Source organism: Pinus tabuliformis, chromosome 5_2, assembly GCF_031772625.1.
Source record: "Pinus tabuliformis cultivar Carrire ecotype Pingquan chromosome 5_2, CPIR1, whole genome shotgun sequence".
NCBI classification, from domain to species: Eukaryota; Viridiplantae; Streptophyta; class Pinopsida; order Pinales; family Pinaceae; genus Pinus; species Pinus tabuliformis.
The window spans coordinates 285,531,507-285,537,908 of NC_142306.1; the positions used below are offsets into that span (position 1 = coordinate 285,531,507).

The following is a 6,402-nucleotide window of genomic DNA, read 5'->3' on the forward strand; positions in this document are numbered from 1 at the left end:
ATTTCCTTTTTATTAATTTTTATTTAATTTAATTTCTAGCTTAGTTATTTGATCTAGCTTTGCTTACCCATGGGAATATAGGATTTCCTTTTAACCTCCATAAAAATAAAATGGCCTGTTACAGTTTGGCCCAAGAAAAACGTGACCGTCTCACCCGACTACCAGACCAGTCTAGTGATTTAAAATAAAAGAAACTGACTCTTCCAGTATACAAGAGTCAGTTATCAGGGACTAGTCTTATAATTTAAGATAAAAATGATTGGCTTTGCAGTATACAAGAGTCCAGTTGTCAATAATTTTAATATGAAAAATTTATAATCTAAGATAAAAATAACTCGATGGTTCAGCATACAATAAGATCTTAAGAATAACCCAATATACATGAAAGTGTCCTGTGGTCAATTCTTTTAACAAGAAAAAATTGTAACTTGAAATGAATAACCCAATATACATGAAAGTGTCATGTTTTCAATTCTTTTAACAAGAAAAAATTGTAACTTGAAATAGCTCGATTACAATTTGAAATAAAAATAACTCGATGCTTCTAGGTGACCTGAAGATCTGTCCATCTTCTTGTCCAAGTGTCACTCGATATACACGAATCTGTACAAGAATAAGTCGATGCTTCTTGTATGCAAGATCTGTCCATGTTCATTATATTCAATAAAATAAGTTCGTGCCCTCCTCAGGCATTGCGAGAACCGTAAACCTCGGGAAATGCGAGGACTCTAAAAGTATTACAGTACGAAGGGTTCACTCCAACACACAAATATTGCCTTTTGGATGGATTTCACGTGTCAGTAGCAGTGCATGCATTTCCCACTAGGCCAGAGTAACTGCAATTACGTGTTATTGCGTTCGAATAGCTCAGTTCAGGGGGAGTCACTCTGGAATTACAGTGACCGCCATTACTGGTAAGCTGGAATTTCACCAACTGCATTTCTTGCCTTCAAACCCTGATAATATTTGCAAGTGGTTCTCAGCCTAAAAGGCGCACAGTTTTAGATGATGTCACAAATCTTCATGTTGCTGCTACCGATTGCTTGTCAATAGCAAAAGACCAGGTTTGGTTCAGAAATGCGATCCTCCTAATCCTATTCCAGGAAAAATTACTTTTGCAGAGATTTTTATGCATGATTTTAACTTATTTTTATAATTTGTTTAATCCTCAAAGGCAAAGCAGGAGGGAAGCTCCAATTCACAATGCTGTTCGAAGCACACAGACATAGACAAAGACCACATAGATCCTCAAATGTTTTCTACTTATGTTGAAGTTATTTACGAGTATTTATGAAATGCAGAGGTGTGGATTGCATGCATTTCACCTGTAGCTTTAAAACACATATTAACATAGATAAACCCTTGCATTGTGATGGATCTTTTACATAGACCATCGTACTCACATTATACCCACATCATATAATATCAGTTGACCACATGGATCTAATTGAGAAAAGAAAAGGGGCATTTTTCGACTGACAGTTTTATGGATACTTCTTTCAGTTGAAGAATAGGCCTTCGGCAAATTTCATGGAGACTGTATAGAATGATATCACCCCAAATATGCGAGGAATTGAAATGATGACGGAGTGGAGTTCGTTGAAGCAACCATTGACATCACTTTTGAGGATGCAGAAGTAGCTGATAGAGCCGCACTCAATGCTAATGGAGCTGTAAAATTCAGTAAGTACCAGTAACCCCAAAAAAAATTAAGATGTTGTCTTTACGGTTTTGAAATTTTGATTTACAGTTTTGAAATTTTGACGCTTTCAACAATTATGTAAACTTATAAATGGAAATTGATCATTCTGCAGAAAATTAGAATTCAAAATGTTGTGAATTAATATCCTGAAAAAATGAGATGAGACATATTACATGTAGAAGGTCAAAAATATTGGTCAATAATTTCACCTTAAGAAGCAGGCCTCCATCTTGGAAGCAGACCAGACCTGCGTCTTGGAGATAATCGTTCGCGCCTCATACCCTTTTGAAGATGGGGCCGCTTCGTGATTCAGCTTAATTCGGCTCCTGAGCAGGTCAGGTCCAGGGTATGCAGTGTCAAATGATGAGGCTGGTTTCGTTGAGAACAGTCTCAAATTGATTAAGGGGCCAGACTCAGTGGAAAATATGCATAAGCATAAGCTGATGGAGCCACACTAAATGCTAATGGAGCTATAAAATTCAGTAAGTACCAGTAACCCCAAAAAAATTTAAGATGTTGTGTTTACGGTTTTGAAATTTTGATTTACAGTTTTGAAATTTTGATGCTTTCAACAATTATGTAATCTTATAAATGGAAGTTGATCATTCTGCAGAAAATTAGAATTTAAAATGTTGTGACCTGTGTCTTGGAGATAATCGTTCACGCCTCATACCCTTTTAAAGATGGGGTCGCTTTGCAATTCAGGTTAATTCGGCTCCTGAGCAAGTCAGGTCCATGGTATTAACAACCAAGTAGGTCCAGGCATGGCGGAAGAGGGCAGCCATCAACTTCCAGCATCTGGGAAGCGGTCTATGGGTGTATACTAGTACTTATAGAGTTTTTATGCGCAAACAATTTTGCCATGTTATTTGGCCTCTTCCCGAGGCTAACCATATCTTATGTGTGTTTTTTGCTCGTATGTTCATAGTGTTGACCAATGCTAACAGACTAATGCTAACATTAATCTATAGTATTAAATGCTAAAATGTCAAAAGTTATAATACAGCAATGATTATACTTGTTATTCCGATTGCCACCTACACACCCATCCCACTGCTGCTTGCATGCCATGCAGATTTCGTGTGTTCGGTGGCCTTCACCGACTCACTTTTCAAACTCCCATAAAACTTTTCAAACTCCCATATTTGTGTTAGATTTTCCTTTTTTTGTAGAGGCATCGATTTGCAAGAAGGTGCTACCTTCCGGAAGGTAATCTGAAGCAGGCTCGGTTCACCTAACAGAACGCACGGGGACAACCCTGGAATACTATGCAGCCAACGGGGAGGATGGTGGTAGAGGATGGCACTATTTGCAGTCTGGTGAAAACACCATAGGCCTGTGCCTAGGGCATAGTAAAATACTTTGTTTGCTGGAGGAGCTGAGCCCGAATGGTGAAAGAGCCAAGGGAGGTGGGGTAATCTACCAACGATGGTGGTATACCAACGATGGTAGTATGGCCTTGCTACTTTAGGTAGCATAGCCTCTGTGTGGCCTTGCTGCTTTAAGTAGCGTAGCAGCGTAGCCTCTGTGCTGGTTGTGCTTCTGAAGCCATCGCTGGAAATTCAAGCCACATATATTGTTAAAATGTTATGAATTTCTCTATTTCTGTATCCTAGTATTGAATTTGAATTTTTGCATCACAAGATACTATTAACTTGAATTTGAATATACTATTAACTTGAATTTGAATTTTTGAGCTCGAGTTAATTACATACATGATCTAGTTGGACAGGTTCAATGGACACTGTAGGTGCTCTGCGAAGAAAAAAAAGAACCCAAATTGGTCGAACCTATTATGCGAGAACTGGGCAGTTGCTTTTTCTCGCACCTTCCAAGATTTCTTCTGTCTTGATAGAAACCAGGGTTGTTCACTGCAGCCTCACAACTAATCTTTGCGAGACATTATCGCTAACTTAGCAAAGTTCAATGGGCTATTTCGGCCATCTGTAAATGCAATGGCATGTTGGTGCGGTGTGTCGTGGCCTGGGCAGGCAGGTGGCAGTGGGTGGGATCGACATACCTGATACCTAGTGGCGGTGGGCACCATGTACCTAGTGGTAGTGAGTGAATGCATGTTGATGCGGTGTGTCGTGGCCTGGGCAGGTAGGTGGCGGTGGGTGGGTTGGACATACCTGATACCTAGTGGCGCTGAGCACCATGTACATGCAACACAGTTTCTAGACATCAAAGATATGAGACTAGTGGGCAGCTGTGCGGTCGGTTGATGGTTCGAGACGATGGTTGATGCTCACGAGGTGGACGCTGAGCGGGCTGAATTCGGGATGGATTCCTACAAATTTCTCAGAGATTTCTCATAGTTAATGAATCCAAAGAACCAGAACTTGTGACAGTGGACTATCACGATCTGAATATACTTTTCAGCGAGATTGTCTTTGTTTACAAAAGGATTCACAATCATCAGATATGCCAATGGGATCCCAACCTACATTCAATTTTATCACTATTTCAATTTCCCCCAATTTTTACACTAAATGATTCCATAAAGTAAAGTAGGCATCACTCACCCTGTAGTAACTCTAGGATGCCTCTTCGGAGGGAGCAACGAACGACAAAGGGTGAATATTGTAGAATGTGAACTTCACAGTGGAGATGTACAAAGTTCCCGCAACGGGGTCAGTGGAAGTGGACATATAACAAGCATATGCTTTCTGTAACTTCTTCTCTAGAGAAATGGAAAAGGTTTGTCCAAACAGAGCTTCAAAGCCTCCTTTCGTTAGGGCGTAGACACCCAAGGTCAGCTTACCCCAAGCCACATCCAACATGTTTCCAGTTTTCACTACATTTAAAAGAAATCCATTAATTCAAAATGCAAGCAGGCAGGCAAGAACAATACGATAAAGGTGAACTTATACTTGCTATTGGTCCAGACCTCTGATGCCAAATTCTCGGCTTTCTCAGTCCATTTGTTGAAGCAGCGCTGCACTGACTCCACTAGGGCTACACACAGACAAATCTGATATGAGAAAAAAATAGAGAATGCTTTGTTCGATCAAACATTTTTTTTTGCGAGCGCACACTTTGAATGGTCTTCTAGTGATGGATGCACAATATATGAGCTGGGGATGAGATGTTCTTTCGAGGCCGTCCACATTGCAGCGTCTTGGTTGTGAGGATGGGGGGAAGGGGCCGAAGGATAGACTATGAATTTGGTGCCCCATCTTCTGCTATCCTTCTCTGAAGTACCTGAATCTTGATTCAACACCTCCAAGGTAATCGGACCTCCTCAGTGTCAAGCTTTGTATAAAGGATCGGTTGTGCCACTCTGTTAGTCATTTCGAAAGTTACTGCTCATGGGTTGCCTCGACTCCCATGCGCTTTCATAGCTCTGATCCCCTTGATTTTGGCTACCTATTTCACAGCTCTGATTCCCTTGATTTTGGCTACCTATCCTCTGTAGGCAGAGCATAGTTACGTTGTGATCTCAATGTGCAAAGCGTAGTAGAGTTTGCTTAATCGTCGTTTCAAAGACACCTTCAAATGATTGCATGTTTAGACAAGTGGAAAACATGCGGTCTTAACCTAGCACAACCACGATTACACACATATATCTTGGAAAGTCGCTAAAATTCATTACATGTTAGCCCCACCCGTGTCTTTTCCAACTCGGTATATGTTGCTTTGGTGGCACCCGTGTCTTTTCCAACTCGGTATATGCTGCTTTGGTGGCACCCGTGTCTTTTCCAACTGGGTATATGCTGCTTTGGTGGCAAGGACGAGAATACAGTTGGGGGCACCTCGGTGTCCTTTCTTAGTCGTTAACAAATAACTCGAATGGTTCTGGACGTTGTAGGTTTGTATCTTGCAAGGAAACGGGGATAGAGCCTTGGCATTGTTTGAGCAGGGATCTTTTTGGTCGAAAAGGGAACGAAGAAACGGGAAATCGGCATGCAAGACTGTGTTGTCGACTGGAAATTTAGAAAGAAAAACAGAGGGCTCTACTATTTCTGGCGGAGAAGTAGAGACATTTGCTGGATAAAAAATGGTTACTGTACATAAATATTTGACAAATCTGTGCCAGGGGAAGTATCTGGTGGTGGAAAAGTTGAATTCAGGGGACACTTGGTGGAATATTGGGAAATCAAAGCTCAGGCGTTGTTCATTCTGCTATATTTTCGCCCCAAAAGTTGCACAAGCATTTAAGGGAAAGGTATCGTTAGGCACAATTCACTTGCTGAACACATGTAATTATGTTGAAACTTGTTCTTAGAGTTTCCTCGTTACAATTATTACATGGAGGACTCGTTTGGCACTATTATCATCTGAAACCTGCACTTTCTTTGGGGTTGAATTGTTGTTTAATCTGAGATTCCAGCGGGATGAAAATCTGTTTGTAATTGTTTCTGTTTATATGTGTATTTTGCCAAATCCTTTTTGTGCATGTTGATTCTGACAATGCTGATGTTGGGAAACCAATTATGGAATAGTTTGGCTTAAGTGGAGATGAACCAAAGGTAGATTATGTTCAGAAAATTTTGTATTTGAATTTTCTCTGTGCTCAATAATTTTAGATGAGTCATCCATCCTTCGCTCCAGGGATAATATTAGTTTGTGGTGTATTATGTTTGTTTTCACTTCTTAGAAATAAAAGATTTTAATATCTAATTATTTTATAGTTAATTGCATGTGTTTTATCTGGAGAGCCCATCAAATATCTGTTTGAAGCTGAAATAAATGCGGAT

General features: G+C 40.2%; 1 pseudogene; it reads right to left on the reverse strand.

The window, feature by feature from the left end:
• Positions 1-3,950: 3,950 nt before the first annotated feature.
• LOC149158648 (GEM-like protein 5) lies at positions 3,951-4,996 on the reverse strand (annotated as a pseudogene).
• Positions 4,997-6,402: the final 1,406 nt, after the last annotated feature.